This window comes from Lissotriton vulgaris, chromosome 9 (assembly GCF_964263255.1).
Source record: "Lissotriton vulgaris chromosome 9, aLisVul1.2, whole genome shotgun sequence".
Lineage (NCBI taxonomy): Eukaryota > Metazoa > Chordata > Amphibia > Caudata > Salamandridae > Lissotriton > Lissotriton vulgaris.
In genome coordinates this window covers 201,718,169-201,732,202 of record NC_141697.1, presented here as the reverse complement: position 1 = coordinate 201,732,202, position 14,034 = coordinate 201,718,169, and positions in this window count along the sequence as shown.

Here is a 14,034-nt window from a genome sequence, read left to right as displayed (position 1 = left end):
AGTAGTTTTTCTTTACTTTAGGACTACTTTCCAGCGTAAGTCATGTTTTTTACTGGAAAGTAAAACCTAATTCAAGTCTTTGCACCAGTCTTCAATTTTGTGATGCAGCACCTAAGGTAAGGCTTAATAAATCTGGCCCTTACTGTCAGGTGTTTTGTTCGGGATTCTGGTGGCTCTTACTAGCTACTAGAATGGGTGCTAAGTGGGTTTGGCCATGTACCACAGGAATCCCAGAGACAGCAATACTTTAAATCTCCAATTAAATAACTGAGAACCTTCCTTTTGGCACATGTCTCAACAAAGCTAGTGACATCAAACAAAAAAAGTCCTACTCTAGAACGTGGATGATGTTAAATATTTGGAAAAAGCATAAGTGTGTATTAAATATAGATATTATGTATTAAACTGTATGTCGAGTCAATGCTATATAGTTGAAGAATAGTATGCCTCTCTAAACAGCTATGCAAGTTTAAATAGTATATGCACAAAAACAACTAGTAAAGGTAGGACAATCTTGATTGACATACTGCCACAAACTTTTAGGGCCTTAATATGAGTTCAGCGGTCCATGGAACTCCGTACCCGTGGTCAGCGATCCAACAGCCATATTACGAGCTAGTTGGATTGCCTTTGGGAAGACCGCAGCTGAACCACTGACACGTTGGCCAACTCCGACCACGGCGACTGTGGAATGGGCCAATGAGGCTGCGGATGGCTCGAATTGCCAGTGAAGAACCGGTCCAATTGCAAGTTGCATTACAGCCAGCATGAACATGGCGGTCCAACCAGCAAATCTGAGATGGCGGAAAGGGAGGGATATAAGGCTGAAACTCACCTGTACTCTTTTCTCCATGTCTTCTACTGTTATGGTGTCCATCGGACATGTCCTACCACTTTCCATAGACTGCAAAACGAAGCCCGCCATGGACCAGAAAAGGGAGCTTGGGGTCCCTAGGTGATTTGCACATTTACAGGGACCTTGCCTGGATTGCTTTATAACAGTAATCAAATATACATCTGTAGGACGCTGTTCTGACCGACTTTTTCGGCCCTCCTTTGAGGGAAGATGATTGGAAGTGACTCTAGTCTATTAACATTCTAGTGCAAGGACTAGAACTATAGACAGGGCCTATTCATAAGGCACAGTAATGCACTTTCGTACCCTTTTCATTAGATCAGGGCTTATAAACTTATATTAGGGGATAGATTCATTAGTATTAGTGATAATCCGTCCTTTTGCAAGAGTGTTAGTATACCTTCTATGGAGTTATGCTTATTTCGGGCCTTGTAGGCCTCAAACGGGAGAGACTCCATCTTGCTTTCTGCCCCGGCAGCTTGAGATGCTTCTAGGTCAAGTGTAATGTTTTAGTTTCGAAGTGTTGTTCGCTTGGAGAGAACCGGCTCATGCTGGCCCTTATCGAAAGACTGTATTTTTCTCCACTCCGAAGACACAACATAAGATCGGCCGACTGAGAACGAGTCCTTGGTACGGGGAGGTACAGGAATTTGGTGGGCGGCAGGTTACTGGCGGTAACTTTCCATGAAAGGACAAGCTTCCATATTAGCGAAAGCATGAGGCAGTGAGTCAGTCAGTCTGTAGGCGGCAGCTAGCCGTTAGCATCAATGCCATTAATTATTTCCAGGCAGACAGTCGCCATTTTGAAGTCCTAGAAATATCACAAAGCTGATACTCTCTTAGGAAGATTGGAGAGGAGAGAGGAGTAGTGCAGAACGGCCAGAGAGAGAGAGACAGCAGCTAATAAAAGGAAGGTTCCAGTGACTTGGAGGGAAGCAGAGAAGACAGAGCATAGCGGTGCAGACGTGTACTCGTGACTGCTGAGGTGTGACTCTAAGACGAGCCAAGGCACAGACGAGAATGGAACCTAGATAACTGCTGAACCCCGACTTCGCGTCAATAAGGTGACTTCTGCCCATATTCTATACTGTGCACATTCTAACCTTTCACTTTTCTCTGCAGGATATATGTTATAGTGTGGTATTATGTTTTTATGATCATTGTAATAAAATACCCCAGTTCTTAGCGAACCAACATGTGCCTCGTATTCTTGTTCAATCAGGGTAACCTGTCCTTCTAGTCAGGCATTTTTTTCATGAACGGATGTAATTCCTGGTCAGGTAAGAGGTGACTGAGCAATGAGGGAGAGAGGGACCCCTCGATGTGAAGAATAGATTGCTCATCCTCTAATTTGGTATGTTGTGGTAATTCCTAATATTGTAGTATCATATCCCGAGTAGCCAATGAGAGATTCCTTCCAAAGGTACTCATAGGAAAGTGATCGTCGTTGGTAAGCGGCGTTAATGAGATCACCAGGTGGGAAACTGGTGTATAGGTCCGCCGGATTGTGGACCGGGCTGTGAGTGAGAGAACACTACGGAGGAAACTAGTGTATAGGTCCGCCGGATTGTGGACCGGGCTGTGAGGGAGAGAACACAAGGGAGGAAACTAGTGTGTAGGCACGCAGGATTGTGACTTGCCGAGCGAGCACTGACTGTGGTCAGTGTGTAATGGTAACTAATCAGAACTGCCCTAGTGTAGACTAGTCTGGGCCTAATTTGCCGCGAGACTAACTGGTATGAGTGGGATATTTTAGAAAACCTATGCATGTATATTGCTAATTCCCCATCCTTAGGTACAAGACATATACATACCTATTGTAAATACGTTCTAAGGAGGGAGGTGATTAAGTTCCGGCTGGGTTGGAGGTGCTCTGAGGAGCTGATCCTATCTAGTCCGAGAATCCGGCCGTTACATCTGGCGTCACAAACTGTTTACGAAGCCTGTGTGCGCTGTATTGTTTTGATCTTGTTGGTTTGCGCTCGGCTCGTACGTGGTTTCTTTTGTATATTATTTGTTCATAATTGTGTATATCTTTTTTGTGTGTCAAAATGTTTTCGCGAAAATCGAAATCTGCTTTTAAATTGCCTGTTGAAATTCCCGGCTGGGAATCAACGCCTTACGAGGCCTTGGCCCGTGAGTGGGCCGATTCTACTGGTTTGAGTGAGAATTGGACTTCTTGTTTGGAGCTGGCGGAGCCGGCTGATGTGATTTCTTGCTTGCAAAAGGCACCAGTAGTGAAGGGTGATGAGCTTCCTATTTTAGGACGCAGAGGTTGGATTGTTTTGACTGCATACAGAATTTTTCATGAGAAATTAGTGAAATTATAGCAACGATTTGTGGATATGGAGGAGACATTTGTTGAGGTGCAGAATGCGCATACTCTTTTACGATGTCAAAATAAATTGCTTGCCGACAAACTTGAAACTTATCAGACTATAGCCGAAAGGGCTGCTGTTCGCATTGCGAAATATAAGTATAGACACCGTCGCGGTCGTGTTTGTAAACGGAAAGTGCGTCTAGTCGTGGCGAAAGCCGGACTGGATTGGAACCCCGACGAGTGGGATGGTAATATCTGGGACTCAAATGATTCCGGTTCCTCGGCTGAGGAGTCTGACAGGCGCGAGTCTTCTCGCTCCGGACGTGATTGTAAATCTGCTTCTTGTGATAAAAATGATGATTCTAGCGGCCGTGGTTGCTCTTCCCATTCTGATGACGTGTCTCGTCCTGATTGTTCCTCTAAATCTATGGATCGGGCTTCTTTGGATGCTCGTCCGGAGGTTTCTGCACACCCGGTTTTTCGACGCAAATTACAACAAGCTCCTGGTAATCCTAATGGTAATGCTCTGGATAGTTTGGAAGACTTTACTCAACAGGAAGTTAGTGACATTTTGCAACGATTTTGACAACGGCCTGGTGAGGCCTTACTTACTTGGATGGTGCGCGTTTATGAACTGGGTGCTGCGGGTATCATGTTAGATGCTGGAGATGCCTTGAAATTTTGCTCTTTGAGTTCCGATTCTACTGTACAAGATAATTTTTGAAATTTTAACGGTGTTGGCCAAATTAGTCTACTCCAGTTAGCGACTGATGGCTGTAACCATAAATACCCTACTGAATCTGACTGGCCTGTCAATGACAAGCTGTGGTACACTTTGCGCGATGCGGCGCAGCGATTGAAAGAGGAGGTGATGAAAACTGCGATTTTTCTCAGTACTGCTGACAGGTTGTTGGATGGTTTGTTAACATCTTCTGTGCGGAATCACATTATCCGTTCTTCCCCTGTTGCTTACAAGCAGGTTATGATGACTTTGTTGATCAATCAAACTGGCAATGATTTATCTATGGTGCTTGAATCTGTTCGTCAGCTTGGTGAGTTGGGTGACTGGTTTAAACCTGAAAGACAGTCCAGACCGGAGGGTCGTACTGCTGGTGACTATAAATTCTCTAGACGTGATATGTTTCTTGCGCTGTTGGATGACGGTGTGAAAAAAGAGGACATTGATGGTGAGCCTAATAATCGCTTATGGGACATGTTTCGCAAGCGTGGATTGGATCGTAAGGAGGGTGCCCGTCGTGTGCGTAAGAATGATTGTGATCGTGGTTGTTCTGATGACAGTGGTGACAACAAGCGTCGTGTTGATTCTGATCGTCGTGGTGAACGGCGATATGAGCGTGATATGTCCCCTCGTCGTGAGAAGGAGAGGGGGCGTGAGGGGGAAAGAGAAAGGGGGAGAGATGATCGTGTCTACAACAGATATAGAGATGAAAGGGATCAGTCCCCTGAGTTGAGGAGAAGGGAGGATTGACACAGGCTTTCAGATCGTAATTCACAGTACTATGCAGATGACAAGAATCCATTTCGTAATGGAGATGGATATGAACAGGATGTTTTGATACCCAAGAAACATGAGAGCATTTACCCTGATTTGTCCTGGTTGACAGAACGCAGTAAAAATGACTAGGAAATAGGTCAAGCTCCAGTACGCAGGTGGGCTCACAAAGATAATAGACCCTATGTAGATATTGAAATTTTTTGGAAACATCGTAATATCCAAAGGGCCAGAGCATTGGTAGATACAGGAGCGGAGGCCACTCTTATTCACGGTAAATCAAAGAAATTTAAAGGCCAATTTTTCACAATTACTGGTTTAGGTGGAAAGGAAACTCCCGCAGTGCAAACTACACTTGAAATGAGAATAGGCAGAATTCCCCGAAAAGAGTATTCTGTATTAGTTGTACCGCTCTTGGAGTATATAATTGGAATTGATATTCTAAAAGGTATGAATTTACATTTAGATGACGGCTGTTATCAATTTGGAACTAAACATTATATTTCGTCCAGACCCGTACGGGTTGGTCGTTTACGAATGCCCCCCATAAAACTCCCTCAGGCTAGAAAGTTGTTTCTCAGAAGCAATATCGTATTCCAGGTGGCCATGAAGAAATTAGTGCCACTATCCAGGATTTGGTTGACGCAGGAGTTATAACTCCGGTTACTTCTGCTTGGAATAATCCCGTTTTGTCCCGTGCGCAAAAGTGATAATTCTTTACGCATGACTGTTGATTATCGCGAGTTGAACAAACATACACCCCCTTTGACTGTTGCAGTACCAGACATTATTACCTTAATTGAAAGAACCCAAAAGCATCCAGGTACATGATATGCGTCCATTGATATTGTTAATGCTTTCTTTTCAATTTCGATTGCCCCGAGTGTCAGGAACAATTCAGTTTTACATGGAATGGACGTCAAATGACGTTTAGAAGTCTTCCCCAAGGCTATGTACACAGTCCTACGATCTGTCACCGGCTGGTGGCGGAACATTTGTCCGAAGTATCTGTACACCCGCAAATTCAGGTATGTCATTATATTGATGACATTTTGAGTCAAGGTGAAACACAAGATCAAGTTCAGACCCAATTAGATCAAATCCTTGAATGCTTGCGTGAAAAAGGTTGGGAAATCAATCCCGATAAGCTACAAGGTCCATCCCAAAATGTAAAGTTTTTAGGTATCAATTGGCATGAAGGTCACAGAGAGGTGATTCCGCAGGTTAAACAAAAAGTTTTAGATTTTGCCGTCCCAAGAAATCGAAAGGAAGCCCAGAGCTTCATTGGCTTGTTCGGCTTTTGGCGTCAGCATATTCCACATTTGAGTCAGATACTGGCTCCTTTATATCAAATCACTCGCAAAAAGAATGTGTTTGAATGGGGTGAACCACAGCAGAATGCGTTTATTTTGGCAAAAGAGGCAATTCAGTATGCTTTGGATCTGTGGCCTGTGTGCGAGGGTGATGTGGATTTAAATGTGTCCGTGCAAGGTCTTTATGCAAATTGGAGTCTGTGGCAGAAACAGGACAGACAAAAAGTACCATTAGGTTTTTGGACCAAAAAGTTACCTGAGGCTGGTGAGCGTTATACACCTTTTGAGAAACAGTTGCTTGCATGTTATTGGGCTCTGGTGGATACCGAGCAATTGACTTTGGGTCATGGTGTAATTTTGAGACCTGAAATTCCTATCATGCAGTGGGTTTTTAGTTCGCCGAAAACTCATCGAATTGGACATGCTCAAGAAGCGAGTGTGATTAAGTGGAAATGGTACATTCAAGACAGGGCACGTGTGGGTCCAAAAGGTGTGGCAGCATTACATGAGCAAGTGGCGCAGGCACCATCGTTTGAGACTGGAAGTGATTGCTCTGTACCTGTAGTACAGGAATCTCCTGTTAAATGGGGTAAGCCATTTGATGATTTGTCCGTGGAGGACAGAAAACATATGTGGTTTACGGATGGTTCAGCGAGGTTCATTGGAGAGAAACGGCATTGGAAGGCAGTGTCCTATAACCCGATCACACAGAAATTGTTGAGTACAACCGGTGAGGGTAAAAGTAGTCAATTTGCTGAATTATATGCAGTTTACCAAGTTTTGAAACAGGAATTGCCTGGCACATGTCATATTTTTACTGATTCCTGGTCCACTGCTAATGGACTGGCGGTCTGGTTACCAACTTGGCACTCTCATAATTGGGAAGTGCATTCAAAAGAACTGTGGGGAAAAGAATTATGGCAAGAAATTTGGGAAATGCTCCCACAGAGTACTGTGACAATCTTTCATGTGGATGCTCATACACCAATAGACTCCCTTGACAATTTTTTTCACAACCTTGCAGATGAGAAATCTAAAATTGCTGAGGCAGTGGTGGACATGCAGGATTCTGATTTGGCGGGATTGGCGAAATGGGCCCACCAGAAAGCAGGACATTTTGAAAAGAGAGCCACTAGCAGGTGGGCCGCCGATCGAGGTATTTATATTCCTTTAAATTACATTAAAGATACCATTTTGCATTGTCCCATCTGTCAACATTCTAGACAACGAAAAGTACCACAAATTGTTAAAGGCCATTTACATCGAGGAAAATTTCCCGCTCAAATTTGGCAGATTGATTATATTGGTCCACTCCCTATGAGCAAAAATTGCCAATATGTTTGTACAATTGTCGACACCTACATTGGCCTGTTAGTGGCCTTTCCCTGTAAACAAGCTACTCAAGTGAATACCATTAAAACATTGGAATTAATTATATTATATTATGGCGTTCCATTTCAAATTCAATCTGACAATGCATCCCACTTTCGTGGAAGATTGGTACAGAAATTTTGTGCGGAAAACAATATTGAATGGGTGTTTCATATTCCATATTATCCACAGGCATCAGGCCTTATTGAAAGAATGAATGGTTTACTTAAAGAACAATTGCGAAAATTGACTGACAACAAATATAAGAATTGGAGAGATTATTTGTTTCAAACATTATTAATTCTGAACAATCGTCCCTTTCTGAATGCTGAATCTCCTTTAATGCGTTTGTTTCCCCCAAATGCTGATGCGATACCCAACACCATTGGCAATACTGTTATGTACTGGGAAATTTCCCCCGGAGCCCTGGCTCTATGCAGAGCAACCCCAGGTTCCGCATGCTATGAATGACACTGTGATTAAGAGTAAAGATCGAATCATTATCGAAACAGGTGTTGGTGTCTGTATACCAACTGGGAATTTTGGACTGATTGCCCCTAGATCGGGCTTGTCCTTAAAAGGCGTTCAAGTACTTGGAGGAGTAATTGACAGTGATTATCAGTGAGAGATTAAGGTTCTCCTGCTGAACAGCAGTGAGGTTGATTTATCGATTCAAAAGACTGACCGAGTTGCCCAATTACTAATTATGCCTGTTTTCAGTGGTGAGATTCAGATAGGCACTGCCCCAACTTTGCTAACTGTGCGAGGCCAGAAAGGCTTTGGCTCTACGGATAACCCAGGAGCGAGAATATGGGTGTAATCACCTAAAATCCCCCTGAACAAGCTGAAATCATTGCAACCGGTCATGACAATACCATATTGGTAATGAGACCAGGGAAAGATAGCTGGGAAGCTGTCCCGGCTGACAAATGTTATTTACGAGAATGAATAATGCCTGTATTTGATTTTCTTTCAGATCATTCTCTGGACTGCTGCTGCAGGATGTGCCGGCGTTGGACTCCTTTTGGTCTGCTACGTCGGGAAAGGAGGGAAACCACAGACTTTGGTTGATTCGAGAACCCGAGTACTGCGTTCCTTCGCTGCGTGGGATTCATCATCGAACTTTTGGACAACTTTGGCTAAACGAGTTACTAATTCTCCGCATTTTTGCTTGACACCTATGCGTTCAGTAACTGATATTCTAGCGACCTGTTTGGTTGCTGTCCCTGCCTCGAAGGAGACTCTGAAGCATATTTTTAATATATCAAATGCCCGACCCAATGTAATTCTCGGCGATTTTGCAGCTCACGAGTACTGTCCCTTATGTACTATTCTTTCAGATTCCATACCCCCAATTCATTCCCAGATCACTACCTATAATATCACGCAGGGTGACCTGTGCTTTTTCTTGACTTGTGATCCTAATGTAATTACTGACTGTGTAAAGCTGAAGCTCAAAGCAGCTACCTATTTTTCGACTCATGAACGAACGTTGTGCTCCCGAAGACCCCCAAAGTCATGTACTTCTGTTAAAAATAATATGACTTGTAAAAGTATAGTAGTTGCCCCTAGCCATTACCGTACAATGTTGTTACCTTCTGGTTGGTTGTTTTCCTGTGGCAACACCTCTTGGCCCTATATTCCTGCAAATATTTCCGAAGGCCCATGTGCCATCACTAGACTGAGTTTATTAATGTTTTCCTCACATCCTAATACCTATTCCCGTATAGTTCGTGATGCTATGATGTTACATGAGGACTGTGATTCTTCCCTACATCTTTATTCCAAATCTGAGTTTAGCTATTTCCATTATTGGTGTCCCAGCATTGGCTGTTTATAACGCAAAATCTATCGGGAAAATGGCCTGTTGGATGGTCAAATCAATTAATCAAACTTCTACAATTTTATCGGATATGTTATTAGATGCCCAGGGTGAACGCCGAGCTATCTTGCAAAATCGTGCGGCCATTGATTACCCTTTGCTAAAACATGGACATGATTGTTCTGATTTTGAAGGTCTTTGTTGCTTCAACCTGTCTGACCACACTAAATCCATTCAGGCTCATATTGACAAACTTCATGACTTGACTGAGGAGGTTAGAAAACACATTGATCAGGGTTGGTTTGACTGGCTCTTCAATTGCATCCCTTCCCTACTCCAATACTGTAGATTTGGCACGAGGAATAGATCAGTTAGTTTTGTTTCCTATTATTCTTCCACAGATGTTAGTTCTGTATAGCGAATGATTAATAGACTAAAGTCAAGGGTGAAGTGTTCTGACCGACTTTTTCGGCCCTCCTTTAAGGGAAGATGATTGGAAGTGACTCTAGTCTATTAACATTCTAGTGCAAGGACTAGAACTATAGACAGGGCCTATTCATAAGGCACAGTAATGCACTTTCGTACCCTTTTCCTTAGATCAGGGCTTATAAACTTATATTAGGGGATAGATTCATTAGTATTAGTGATAATCCGTCCTTTTGCAAGAGTGTTAGTATACCTTCTATAGAGTTATGCTTATTTCGGGCCTTGTAGGCCTCAAACGGGAGAGACTCCATCTTGCTTTCTGCCCCGGCAGCTTGAGATGCTTCAAGGTCAAGTGTAATGTTCTAGTTTCGAAGTGTTGTTCGCTTGGAGAGAACCGGCTCAGGCTGGCCCTTATCGAAAGACTGTATTTTTTTCCACTCCGAAGACACAACATCAGATCGGCCGACTGAGAACGTGTCCTTGGTACGGGGAGGTACAGGAATTTGGTGGGCGGCAGGTTACTGGCCGTAACTTTCCATGAAAGGACAAGCTTCCATATTAGCGAAAGCATGAGGCAGTGAGTCAGTCAGTATGTAGGCGGCAGCTAGCCGTTAGCATCAATGCCATTAATTATTTCCAGCTGTTATATAACAGTGGTTGACCCACTAAAGTCCAAGGACCTGGGTATTTAGCAGTATAGACAACAATTGGTCCTCGACATAAATTTATCATCAAGAAAAAAATCAAGAAAAAATCATAGTATTTAAACCAGTTCACTAACTGTACGTTTCGACTGAATCGGTTGTTCTAGTAGTATAAAACAATACTAGCCCACAGCCTCAAAGATCATTTACAACAGATGCCCATAAAGTTGATCAAACCAAACAGAAGAATCAAATCAAGATAGTCAATTTAATGTACCATATGTCAATGTATAGACTGTCAATGCAATTATATACAAAAATATTTACACATTTATAGAAACGTGCACAGAGAAAGATAAAGTGTGTGCTCAAGTGAATGATCAAGAAAGATCGGAAAAAACAGTGTAGATCATTTATACAAAGGAGAACATTGAGCCTGTCCTATGTAGTGCTTGTAAAAAATAATCCTTTTTTACTTTGCAGAACGCTATTTACAGTTCCTTGGTCCTTAATCTGAACCGCTGGCAATGGGATCGCCAGACAAAGGAATGGGGTTGGACAAGGGGCGGGGGTTAGTAGGTACAGGCTCCCAAAGGGGAGTGTCGTCGACGTTTCGACCCAACCATGTAGTGGGTGGTTCAAGTCCTCAACAACGGATTCCATAACGCGGATCCAGACGTGAGGCTGGACACGGATTACACGGAGCTGCGGATTCTTTTCCTTTCAGCCCGACTGAGCCAACACGCTCGTGTTACAAATTCGAAGTGCAACTTTAAATGGTGCAACTGAATAAGCAACCAGTTGAACACATTGGTATAATTTTGGATACTGTCAGACTCGGAGTGCGGACTAATTGTCGCACTTTGGCATTGTAAAGGCACCACGGAAGGGTGCCCGACGTACTTTTAACTTGACGTGCACTCTGAGAGATACTCCCCCATTTTTCACCGTCCTGATGAAGACCCGTTGTTGAGGACTTGAACCACCCACTACATGGTTGGGTCGAAACGTCGACGACACTCCCCTTTGGGAGCCTGTACCTACTAACCCCCGCCCCTTGTCCAACCCCATTCCTTTGTCTGGCGATCCCATTGCCAGCGGTTCAGATTAAGGACCAAGGAACTGTAAATAGCGTTCTGCAAAGTAAAAAAGGATTATTTTTTACAAGCACTACATAGGACAGGCTCAATGTTCTCCTTTGTATAAATGATCTACACTGTTTTTTCCGATCTTTCTTGATCATTCACTTGAGCACACACTTTATCTTTCTCTGTGCACGTTTCTATAAATGTGTAAATATTTTTGTATATAATTGCATTGACAGTCTATACATTGACATATGGTACATTAAATTGACTATCTTGATTTGATTCTTCTGTTTGGTTTGATCAACTTTATGGGCATCTGTTGTAAATGATCTTTGAGGCTGTGGGCTAGTATTGTTTTATACTACTAGAACAACCGATTCAGTCGAAACGTACAGTTAGTGAACTGGTTTAAATACTATGATTTTTTCTTGATTTTTTTCTTGATGATAAATTTATGTCGAGGACCAATTGTTGTCTATACTATTAATTATTTCCAGGCAGACAGTCGCCATTTTGAAGTCCGAGAATGATCACGAAGCTGATACTCTCTTAGAAAGATTGGAGAGGAGAGAGGAGTAGTGCAGAACGGCCATAGAGAGAGAGACAGCAGCTAATAAAAGGAAGGTTCCAGTGACTTGGAGGGAAGCAGAGAAGACAGAGCATAGCGGTGCAGACGTGTACTCATGACTGCTGAGGTGTGACTCTAAGACGAGCCAAGGCACAGACGAGAAGGGAACCTAGATGACTGCTGAACCCCGACTTCGCGTCAATAAGGTGACTTCTGCCCATATTCTATAGTGTGCACATTCTAACCCTTCACTTTTATTTGCAGGATATATGTTATAGGGTGGTATTATGTTTTTATGATCAATGTAATAAAATACCCCAGTTCTTAGCGAACCAACATGTGCTTCGTATTCTTGTTCAATCAGGGTAACCTGTTCTTCTAGTCAGGCATTGTTTTCATGAACGGATGTAATTCCCGGTTAGGTAAGAGATGACTGAGCAATGAGGGAGAGAGGGACCCCTCGATGTGAAGAATAGATTGCACATCCTCTAATTTGGTAAGTTGTGGTAATTCCTAATATTGTAGTTTCATATCCCGAGTAGCCAATGAGAGATTCCTTCCAAAGGTCCTCATAGGAAAGTGATCGTCGTTGGTAAGCGGCGTTAATGAGAACACCAGGTGGGAAACTGGTATATAGGTCCGCCGGATTGTGGACCGGGCTGTGAGTGAGAGAACACTAGGGAGGAAACTAGTGTATAGGTCGGCCGGATTGTGGACCGGGCTGTGAGGGAGAGAACACTAGGGAGGAAACTAGTGTGTAGGCATGCAGGATTGCGACTTGCCGAGCGAGCACTGACTGTGGTCAGTGTGTAATGGTAACTAATCAGAACTGCCCTAGTGTAGACTAGTCTGGGCCTAAGTTGCCGCGAGACTAACTGGTATGAGTGGGATATTGTAGAAAACCTATGCATGTATATTGCTAATTCCCCATCCTTAGGTACAAGACATATACATACCTATTGTAAATACGTTCTAAGGAGGGAGGTGATTACGTTCCGGCTGGGTTGGAGGTGCTCTGAGGAGCTGATCCTATCTGGTCCGAGAATCCGGCCGTTACAGACGCCCTCCTCAGCCAAAATACTGGCACGGCACAGGCACACTGTAAACAAATTGACATTTGTTTGCAAATTATAGTCAGTGATTATGATGTGTGCATTATTTTGTATTTCACAACACCACCTCCTCATCAATATCAAACCTATTAAACTCTGTGACACATTTCTTTTGCCCTTTCTCACTTGTCTGCCATGTTACTACTGATATTCGCTGTTCATGCACCTTACCCTTCCTCAAGTCAGTAAAGTGAGAGTGAAGTGACTACAGCTACCACGAGGCCCTGTCACTCCAACTCTATCCAAGATGCTAGACTCCTTTTGCCCATTCTCACTAATCTGCCATGTTGCAAGTGATCTTTGAGCATCCTGAAGCTTACTATATGTCAAGTGTTGGTGAAGTGAGATTGAAGTGACTACAATTTGAAGAACTTTTGGAGCATACATAACGTTTGGAAGCAGGATCATGAGTTGAAGTTGATTTGGCGGGTCATGGTGAGCGAGGAATCCAGGATGATGCTTAGGTTTTGTGCATGGTCAGTAGGTGTGGCGGGGGGTCTCAAGTGCTGCAGGCCGCCAGGAGCTGTGTTAGCTGGAAGGAGTGGAGACCATAATGGTCAGGCTAGGTAGGCTCTGGTACTGTATGTTTTGCACTCTGCTTTTAGGTTGATTCAGTACTATTATTTAGATGTTACACTTAATTTTTATTTTGGCTCAGTACTCCACCAAACTCTAACTCAGCGCTATACCTCACTACTGAACAAACTATGTGGGAACAATATTAATTTTTTTAATGTTGTAAACCTTTTAAATTGAAAATCCTTTAACCTGCCTGTTTTCCGGTGATTACCAGGTCCGCTGTGGGCTTGCCCGATTGTGCAGAGAAAATCAATGAAGGCAGTCCTACTTCTGACCGCATGTCGTCATACAGGGGGTAGCAGTCTAGTGCGACGCACCGCCTGTAAAAAACAGATGACGATCTGGGCGTGCAGCTGTCAGGCCAGGTAGGCTCTAGTACTGTATGCTTTGTTGAGTCAATGGTTACTACCAATGGCTGCAAG